Source organism: Engraulis encrasicolus, chromosome 12 (assembly GCF_034702125.1).
Source record: "Engraulis encrasicolus isolate BLACKSEA-1 chromosome 12, IST_EnEncr_1.0, whole genome shotgun sequence".
Taxonomy (NCBI): Eukaryota; Metazoa; Chordata; class Actinopteri; order Clupeiformes; family Engraulidae; genus Engraulis; species Engraulis encrasicolus.
Window position 1 is genome coordinate 13,865,236 of NC_085868.1, and position 10,770 is coordinate 13,876,005.

The following is a 10,770-nucleotide window of genomic DNA, read 5'->3' on the forward strand; positions in this document are numbered from 1 at the left end:
TATCCAATACTGAAGGAGCTTCGAACCACTGTCAGTTAAACGGCAAGTGAAAATGTGCACCAAAACAGAAGTGCACAGAAGTGAAAATGTCTCTTCCGTTCTATTCTGAAGTTCATAAATAATAAAAAAAATCTTTTAAAATATATATATAATACAACTTTCACTACATCAGATGTGTATGTGCAGAATGTCAAATGCAGGCTTCATTTACAGAGTGAAACTGATCTATTGCAAATGACCTTGGGAACAGCCCGAAATGACTGAAACCAAACCTGCTGAGAGGACCAATACGGTGACTTGGAGCAGCCTTAGAGCTACAGTAAGCACTAATGGTGTCTTTGGCAGGTCTAAATAACGAGTGTCCATGTCTGGTACAGGAAATAGCCCCGCACCACATACTGTAAAACTGGAGCCTCTGCCAAATGGCTGCCATCAGCCACCATTCTTAGGTGGTGCATTAGTCATTCATTATGAGGTGACTGTATTGGATGTCTCGCCAGGGGTGTTGTTCAGGGGGGGTAAAGTGGGAGTCACCACACAGGGGGCTGAAGTGGGTAGTCACCACTCAGTTTGATCTATGTAGATATATGGCGGGGTGTGTGTTTTTTTTTGGGGGGGGGTTGGGGGGTTGTTGATTGTACATAGATCCCACAATTTGCTACTATGCCCCTGGAGCCCCACCATGAACATATGAAAATATGAAACCCAACCTTCTATTACAAGTAGGGCGAGACTTTGGTCCTAATTACAATATATGTATTGGGCAGGGGTGGGGCTTTCTGATGACTTTATCCTTCGCCCCGCCAAATAGTAAAAGCTGACTGCGGCCCAGGGAAAGGGGGCCCCATAGGACCCCATTGGATTGCATGTACAGTATTGGGGGCTGCCCTGTGACTTGACTCCACATAGAGGATGACATTTTTCGGGAATTCCTGTGGGTCCCGTGGGATTCCCGCGGGATGGGAGTCAAAATTTTAAAGATGAACGGGAGCGGGCAGGAGTGGGAATAAAGATGAATGGGAGTGGGCAGGAGCGGGAATAAAAAATAACGAAAATGAATGACTTTGAGTGGGAGTGGGCAGGACTGGAGACATTCTTAAAGGAGTGGGACGGGATGGGATTTCCTTTTTTTTTACTCCAGTCCAGGATGGGACGGGAAGGGATTTTTTTTCTGGGACCGGGATGGGATGGGAGTGAAAATCCACTCCCGTGTCATGGGTCCACTCCACTCCACACAGGTACTTCACTGCATACGGCTACTTCAAGAGCATGGAGGAGAGGGGCAATGCTACAGTGCATGACATATACTGTTAATGAATGGAAAGAAGCACACACAGTCATTTTCTCTTTTTCAAAGCTTGCAAATTTATTTAAGTACAGCTAAATTTGCCAAAAATGCATGGAATACAATAAGTGCTTTTGTTATAATTAGCATACTGGAACTAAGCTGGCACTGAGCGTTTCTTAACTCATTTTTTTCCAGAAGTTTTCCAATACCATTCATACACATTCAAGAACACGGTACACCTCATACTGTTGCACACACCTTGCCTACACTAGTCAATTGCTATGTACAGGACAGCTGGCATTATATACCTAGTCTATCAGGAAGAAGAATACATGGGGAAAAAGTAGTAGGAAGGGGAAAACAAAACAGCACGAAACATGCAAGAAGACAGTCTCTAAACAAGTCAAGGACAGACTACAGTAAGCTAGGAGGGCTCCCCAAAGTGGGGCAAATAAAAAAAGAATGGAAGACTAAGAAACTATATGTGGGCTTTCAAGTTGGTCGTCATATTGAGACGGTTGAAAGTTATGAATTGACAGGAAGCAAAGACAAAACTGCAAATACTGATAATAATACTTTTTTTTTTTTTTAAGTTAACCTCACTAGCCAAAATAATTAATAGAAAGCTTTTTGGTTTGTTATCTTATCAAAGAAAAACAACTTCTTACATTACAAAAGATTAAGTCATTATGTGTAGATTGTTCAGCTTCATAATGCTACATATTTGGAAAAAAATGCATTTCTAATAATGATAATTAAAAAAACACAATTAGGTTCACCACAATTTCAGTTTTGACTGCTGACCAGAAAACAGCTTAATAGATAATGTACTGAATAGGTGATTTGCCTGCTGGTAAACACACAGCAAGAAAAAAAAACCCTGAACCCCCAAAAGAGAGCGAGTGTCGTCTGGGGGGGGAGGTGTGCTGATTTGGGAGGGTACTGTGGGTCAAATGAACCGCCACTTTGTACCCTCCACCACCCCCCTCCACAACATTAGAGTCTCTAGTCCAAAACTATGCAAAGCTATGGAAGTAGCAGAAAGCATATCTACTGCAAAATGCTGTAGCGAGTGCCCAGAGGTTTGCTTCAACTGATTGCATGAATTATGGAAGCAGTTATTTCAATATGCACTGTGCAAATCGTAGTGGGGTAGTGTGCCCCATGACAGTAGTGTGCCACAAAATACACATATTTGAGTGTAGTTTGTGGGGGATTTCATGTGATGCATAATTAGAGGGAAAATTACATTTTTCTAGAAAAACAAGTCACCCGTGCCGGGAACTAGCCTTGAAAACAATCATGTCCAAAGTCTTTATCTGTGCCGAGGGTCAAAAACAGCTTTTTAAAATGATTGCAGTTTTGTGATTGCTCCCACCTTCCGAAAAAGTGATTGGATCTCCGCCTTCTGAAAATATTATCAGCTGTGCCTATTTTCAACTTTTTTGGTTTGTTTGTTTGTTTCATCCATAAATCCAATGAGAAAGCCGCACAGAAAAAAACAAACAGAAAAAAATCGAACAACCACGTCATTCCAGACCAAAAGTCACAAGCGACCAGACCACAAAAAAACCAACACCCCTTCTCAGAACGTGAAAATATAAAATGAAACCAACCCCCAGCTATCTTACCAAGGAGCAGATTAAAGTCCAAAATAGCACCATTCATCAGTGTCTCAAATCCGTGGCAGCATCTCAATCACTTACCACAAGGAAACAATGCAATTCTACATCTACGTCTATATCACAACGCACATGATTATAGATACTTTGTTATACTAGCAAAGTGAAACCGAACAAAAAAGAAATGTAAAAAAACAAAATTAAAAAATAAAAGCAACATTTCTAAGAATTGTTAAAATAATAATAAAAAACACCAGGCAACACTTTGCACTGCAACAGCGTGCTTACCTCTTTAAGTACAGTGGGATACATTGTGTAATAACGTGTAATGACACATACTAGTGTTGTAGTCTTACATGAACGTATTTTGTGTATCTACATACCATAATTTAATTTTGACACAAGTGTTTTTTTTTCTTATACCAAAGTGCTAAATTCTCCCAGAGAGGCAATGGGCTTGACTGGGGCCCAACACACCCTAATGCTGAAATGATAAAGTGCAAATTAACAGTATTACACGTTATTACACCAGTAATTCTACTATATCTAATGAGGTAAGTACACTGCAACTGTGTACACTAATGTTAAGTGCGACCAAACAACACTCCGTGACCTCCAAAAGCAGTTCAAATACATGTTATAGGGACTCTTAGCCTCAGTAAATAACTGTTAAGAGTGTGAGTAGTGACCTTATATTGTCTGTGGTTTGTAGGATGAGGTTGAACATACATCTTTTATTTAGTGTGACTCAAAAAATAGGGCCAACAATGCACATGGAACTGTGTGCTTGTGGACTGGACTTCAAGTTTAGCATTTGGTAACCGTCGCATTCACAAACTGGTGCCCGTTTTTAACTTGCCTAACGTTGAAATACTGAAAAACACATCCTTCCTAAACCCTGAACAAAACTTTTATTGAAAACTGTTTTGTAAACCAAAACAAAAAAAAACCTGTGCTTGGCTCGAAGAGCTTCAGAATCGGGAAAGTTGAGTTTCCATGACTGTCTGCTTGGTGAGATTTATTAACAGAACGACGACAAGTACAATTGGGATGCAGAGAATGAAACAAGCGGTGCAGTGTGTGTGTTGAGTGGACAAGTGGAAGACATGCTGCTGCAAGCGGAATGGGGCCGTATGGCGGCGCCCTGTTTGGGGTTTGTAAACACAGACGCATGGGCTGAAGGGGTATCATTTCTGGACACTGTCAACGAAGCTAGCAACTTACTTGACTGCAATGCAATTTCCCAAGTTGCTAACTGGTCGACAGCGCTTTCGAGAAACGGTACCCAGGGTAGCTCCAGTAGCCTCACCTTGCCTCATATCACCTCAACTCTACCTCAGGTTGTCTCTTTAGGTTTTTTTTGGCGTCTTGCTCCCTTCACCCCTTTCCCGAGAAGGTTAAAATATCATCAAGGCTTAGAGTCCCGAGTATTCCTAACATAGTCATTTAAAAAAAAAAAAAAAAAAAAAAAAAAATGTACAAATGGAGCCTTGCTCCACACTCGAGGTTCAGCTATTTCCCACATCACCGCTCAGCCGAAACATGAAAAGGAAAAAAACAAAAAAACATACAGACAAAAGAAAACAACTAAGGATATATTAAAAACATAACAAGATTGGGGATTAACTCTCCCCCATGTTTTTATAACAAAAGAAAAGGAAAAACCCTATCTATCCAACATCAGCTGAAAGGAATGTTGAGTTTTCATCGTCGCTCCCCTCCATCCCTGAAAACAATGGGACTTGGATGTTACCCCTATAAGAAAAGAAAACGTATTAATGCAAATTATTGTACATACTTCTAATATCATTACACCATTTATGTTCATTATCACCACTACACATACACATCAATAAACTACGTTGCTCCCATCGCAGCTGACACCTTTATCTTAAGGGATGTCGAGTTATTACGTAGGAACAGGGTTAATTACAGTCCCTGGAGCAATGGGATGGAGGATTTCAACATGCAACCTTCCGACTGCAAGACTCCCAACTCCCTAACAATTAGGTTACGGCTGTCCCATTACCATCAACCACCACAGCTGCAGTCTAGAACAGTAACCCATTTTCTGGTCATTTCTAAATAAATCCACATTAAACTGTCACCCCACTGTCTGCGTGCCTTACCTCTCGGGAGCTTCCCATGGCTCAGGTTCTTACGTAGATGTGACTTCCTGAGAAGACAGAGAAAAGGTGACATCATATCATGGGCTACTGAACAATTACAACAGTGATAGGTCAACGTGAAAAAGCCATTTTTAATGTCAAACTTGTAGTCCAGGCACACTAGAACACTTGAGTAGGTTTTCTGAATCAATAAATAAACTTTAATGACAGACATTAAGGGTGTAGCCAGGCTGCGCCCTCCTAGTGTCGCAACACCTTCGGCGGCGGCAGATCGAATCGCGATTGCAAGTCTATGATAATCAAGCAATTAAGGGTGCACTGTGTAATATTTTTGCTGTTTCTTTCCAGAATTCATGCTGCACATTCATCAATGTTTCCTTTTTCATGACTCCTTACCACCATCATCAAATTCTAAGTATGCATTATGACCGGGAAAATTGAAAAGGGGGATCTTCTCCATGGTCTGCCATTTTGAATTTCCAGAAAAAGCCATTTTCAGCTGCAGAACTTACTATACTTTGGTCATCCTAGTAAATATTACTTTATTACTCAGTAATAGTCATAAAAAGATCAAATTCGGCAATAGGCAGCACGGTTTCAATGAGCAGCTAGTTGCAATACCGTAATACAAGATATCATCAAATTGTGTTGTATTTTCATAACAAAACCTTAATATATGCATCTACAAGAAGTTCAGATGTTGTTCAGTGTGTAATAAACAGGCATGAAAACGGGTCAGGGGTGAAAAAGGTGAGAAAGGTGCGGTGTGGCGCGGTGGCACGGGGCGGCGCGTGTGCTGCAGTGGTGCGCGCACATGTGTGGTGTGCAGTGGCGCGCGCGCATGTGTGGTGTGCAGTGGTGTTTTTGGGGGATAGTGTTGTATAAGAGTCATACTAGGGGGGTCTGGGGGCATGCTCTCCCATGGGAGAAAATTTAGCTAAAACCGTCTTTAAATGATGAATTTTGCGCATATTGTAGCGACCCAGGGACAGTGAACATAAGAAGAACTGCCAACCATCTTCGTTACTTCATGATTGTCATGCTGTCATGTCTGATGAGGGGGGCAGATAGATAGATAGATAGATAGATAGATAGATAGATAGATAGATAGATAGATAGATAGATAGATAGATAGATAGATAGATAGATAGATAGATAGATAGATAGATAGATAGATAGATAGATAGATACAGACAGACAGACAGATAAAATGGGTTTTGGTTCTCAGCCTTTGAAAAAAATAAATTCCCCCTTGACCTCATCTTCCCATCACCCCATTGACCTCATCAAAACCCCTGCCAATGCCCCCCTTAAAAATAAAATAGACTAATGTCCCCCAATGGCAACTAAGCACCCCCTCCTCTCAACAACACTATCCAATGTCCCCTCAACGCTTGCCTGGTTGTGATCTCGTTTGAACAGTTAATCATCATATTTCAGACAACTTGTAGGCCTAATACAAAAAATCTTTGTCACAGTTTGGATAAACTACTGAATTTTTATCCTAACTACTCAAATTTTAGTCCATTCACCTAGTATCCGATTCCCAATGGAAAAAATAATAGGAAAGCTCCAACTTTGACCGTGAAAAAAAAACAGTTTGACCGTGTTTCACTAAATATAAATCGGTAGATTTTTAATATGTCATTTAGATGTACCCCCCCCCCCCCCCCCATTTTTTTCTCGGATCTACACGATTCACAGAAATGACCCATTTTGATTAAAAAACGGCGAATTTCGCCGAAAGGTGAGGGATTTTCATGCCTGAATAAAGCAACTGGGTGACTTCCTTATGTCCCAAAAGCCTTGTGGATGCTGGTTGAAATATCTTCATTCTCGCAAGAGTACTGAGGCTCACAGACAACAATAACAATACAAGCTGCCAAAGGCTGGCCAGGCACACATCAGACGTACGCTCTGTGCTTTGCTGAGTCTGTGCGGAATTTCGACACACTCATAAGATTTTCAATCTGGCCAATGAGGTGGTAGAGGGCTTGACGTCTAACACCAATGTGTTTTTTTTTATGAATGGATGTCAACAAACCAGTTTCAATCTGATAGGCTGATCCATTTTCTGTGCTCATAGGATTTACTGAGGTGGCAGAGGACTTGACATCTAAAACCAATACGCTTTTTTTTATGACTGGATGTCAACAAACTGGCATCAATCTGTAAGGCTGATACAATAATTTTCTGGAATGGAATTTTGCTAGTGTTGCTTTCTGGAAATATCTTTGAGAAAATTTGACTGAGCTACCCAGCTCCTGTCACTTCATATCAGATTAAAACTATATTTACTGCCATCTCTATGAAAGAAGAAAAGCCAGTTGTGTCCTCTGTAAAAAGGGCAACTGACATAAACTACAGGTGGTAATGTTCCTTTTCTCCAAGGGGGTGAGCATGATTTCAGCGGGGGCGCTTGTCATGGTTAAGTTTGTGAATCCCTTCACTAGAGCATACAAGTCTGACAAACGGGATTGGAACATTCTTGTCTGGAATGTTTGCTCTTAGGCTTATATTAATTACACACACACACACACACACACACACACACACACACACACACACACACACACACACACACACACACACACACACACACACACACACACACACACACACACACACACACACACACACACACACACACACACACACGTTGCATATGTAGAGCATGCTGAGGTTTAAATGACAGGCACAGGGGTGGCTCGCCGGCCCCCAGCCCTCCTGTCCTGATCCTGCCTTCCCAATGCAGCTCAAACACAGTACAGAGCCTTCTGCCTCCTGCTCCAGTCAAACCAGGTCACGTCTCTCCCTCCGCCTCACTCACACACAGTCTTGCTAGCTAGATCGGTCACACACACACGCTCCCTTTCTCTCCGCTCTCTCTCTCCCTCCCCATCCCCATTGCTGCTGCTGCCGCCGCCGAGTGCAGCTGAACCCATTGAACCCTCCTTTGCCTGCAGCAAGCGCATACACACACATATACACACACACTCGCTCGCTCGCTCTCTCTCTCTCTCTCTCAGACAGTGGGGAGGCACACCCCTCTTGACTCAGCTCCAAAAACCAAAGCCTAAACACACACACACACACACAGACACAGTCACACACACACACACAAACACACACACACACACACACACACACACACACAGTGTCCTTAATGCACATTCGCCCTACGGTCTAACGAAGCGCAGGTGACTTTAGGACACAGACCTCATATTATCTTCAATGTCCTAATAAACCGAGCCGGGACCAGAACTAAAATTGCTTGAAGGCGGGCGGGGAGATTTTGTCAAGTGCAATTCACAACATGCATAAGATAAGGAGAACAATAAACATGTGCTTCAGACTGCATGCCAAGAAAAGAGCATTGTGCAAATAAAATGCAGGCAATTCTATCCTAAGCATTGGCACCGCTTGTTTACAACAAAAACGCAAGCCTGAAGTGGTTACAAAATATATATATTTTTACATTCAAGTTCAGGTTCTTCAGCAGCATTGCAATCATAAAATCTGTTACTTCTGAGCTGGAGAGCTTACCGGGATCATCTGAGGGAAAGCGGCACTGCAGACGCGGCGCGCCAGAGAAGAGGGAGGGGGTGGAACTGCAAGACAGTACAACACCGGCATTTTGACAACCAACAACCATCATTGTACCTGTGATACAACAGCCAGTCCTATTTGAAATACAGACAACCAAGGAGCTTGATGGTGCATTGGCTATTTCAACTTCAGTTAAAAGACAAATTGAAAAAGAAGCCATGTCCTTAAATTCGAGTGTCCCTACCGAGTATGGGAGATGACTTCATCCGTCTCGATGTCTAATTTTAGGTATGAGGATACTACCCAGTCATATCCGTAGACCATTGTGTCTCACCATTCACTTTCCAATGTAAAATATGAACCTTCGTAACGATTAAGACCAGCACAACCTTAAACCTATGCAAAAATGAGGATAAAGGGCGTCATTTCGACTGTCAGCTAAGGGCAGCGAAATGCTCACCGTCTGGATATCAGTGGGCTATTCTGGGCGAGAAACGAGGTGACGGAAGGAGAGTAGCAGCTACCAGCACATCGATATACATGCGGTCATATTTCGTTTGCAGAGCGACACTTCTACAAGCCCAGCAAGCAGCCCAAGCATTGCACTCAACCGACCCAGTAAACCAGCACGAGTATTGCAGTTTGATAGCTCGTGTACATCTGTCGTGGCGTTCTAGCTTCTAAAATTGTGAAAACCTGGATTCGATCTTGACCGTGGCTTTGTCTAGCAGCAGAAGTGCAGTTTTTCGCATGTTTAGCTTGGGGTTATGATGACTCACTCAAACCCTACATTATGACACTGTAACGAACTGACACCATTTGTATTTCCACGTGCATGTATCAGTATTACCAGAGATGAATATAGAAAGTAACTTTGGTATTACCCAGACAAAAGAAAGAGAATTCCAACTCTATTCCCCATTTCCCAAATTTGGTCGCATTGCCACGACTTTCCGGTTGGGATTCAGCACTAAAGAACAAAGCCACCGGGTGCAAGTGCAACACTTCACTCAGTTGCTGTCAGACATCAATGCTGGCACAGAGCACCCACGCGCTAATTTAATTGCAGGCAAATTAAGAAAGAGATACTAAACACCTCGTCAGATGCATTTAGTTTGTCCCTACTTGCAAGTAGACAGAACTCATACTATGCTATGCTAAGGTTAGCTGCCCAACATAACACTTGGAAGTGTTAGGTAACTGCAATCGACCCAATTAGCTGGTTGTCTGCGATGCAAAGACATTGTTTCATGGTCAAAATCCTCAGTGCAGTTTCCCCGCAGTGAAACACCACCGAAAAAACGCCATTTCCCATTACCTTAGTGCTGAAAAAAAAGCTTTAGCTTGCTAGCTGGCTAAGTTATTCGACTGCCTTTCTTGTGAGATGATATTTCGGCAACTAACACAGTCGTGCACATGCAACAGTAAGCAAACATGAATGTAGACAATTTTACTTACACACCCCTTCATGTCGTCCAGTTTTGTCACAGAATTGCTGTTGCACAGCAATAATGCAAAATCAGGTCGTGAAGTTGAATGGATATCAGTTAGCCAAAGCTACCCTTCTCAAAATAACTGACAACTTGCACAGCCTCACAAGGGGTCAGCAACAACAGCAAGAAACTGCGTTAGTCGCCTACCAATACTTTAAAACTTGGTAGTTAATAGGAACTCAACAATGAGCAATTTGAACACTATTGGCCCGGGGCCAGGCCCCACTCCAGCCGTGGCAGGCCCCCCACCGCCCGCTAGAACTGTGTGTCGGCTCGGCACAGTCTGAAGAATCCACCGATGCCTACACTGTCTGGATCTAAGGGGAATGCGCCAATCAGACCGAAGCTGGCCTCAGAAACCTCCAATAGAAATCGAGCCCTGTCCTGCACGTAATTTTAGTTGGCCAATAGAAACACAACCTTTAACTCATTGGCCAGAATGACATCAAAGTCAGTCAGAGGTTCCATCCTTGTAACATTCAAAGTACTTTTCTCTGCAGTTTGGGAAAGTCTTTGGCTTGCTCTCAGTGTGGTTATTATAATAATGGTAAGCGGTGGGCTTATAGCCTATCTAGTGTGGCAAAAAAGAAGAGTGCCAATTATAGTGTCACAGTCAGACTTGTCCTGTGGCAAGACAAAATGCAGATTCTACCAGATCTCACTTACTGGGTCAAAGTCACAACTTTGGT

At 42.6% G+C, this 10,770-nt stretch overlaps 1 long non-coding RNA gene across 2 annotated transcripts; it reads right to left on the reverse strand.

The window, feature by feature from the left end:
- Nucleotides 1-2,538: 2,538 nt before the first annotated feature.
- LOC134459346 (uncharacterized) lies at nt 2,539-10,388 on the reverse strand. Of its 2 annotated transcripts, none has more exons than XR_010036840.1 (4): nt 10,051-10,388; nt 8,586-8,650; nt 5,040-5,086; nt 2,539-4,665 (listed from the first exon to the last, which is right to left on the reverse strand). It is a non-coding gene; the product is annotated as an uncharacterized LOC134459346 (long non-coding RNA). The 2 variants fall into 2 exon arrangements; XR_010036839.1 differs by having other exon boundaries at nt 10,047-10,387.
- Between the last annotated feature and the right edge of the window lie 382 nt (nt 10,389-10,770).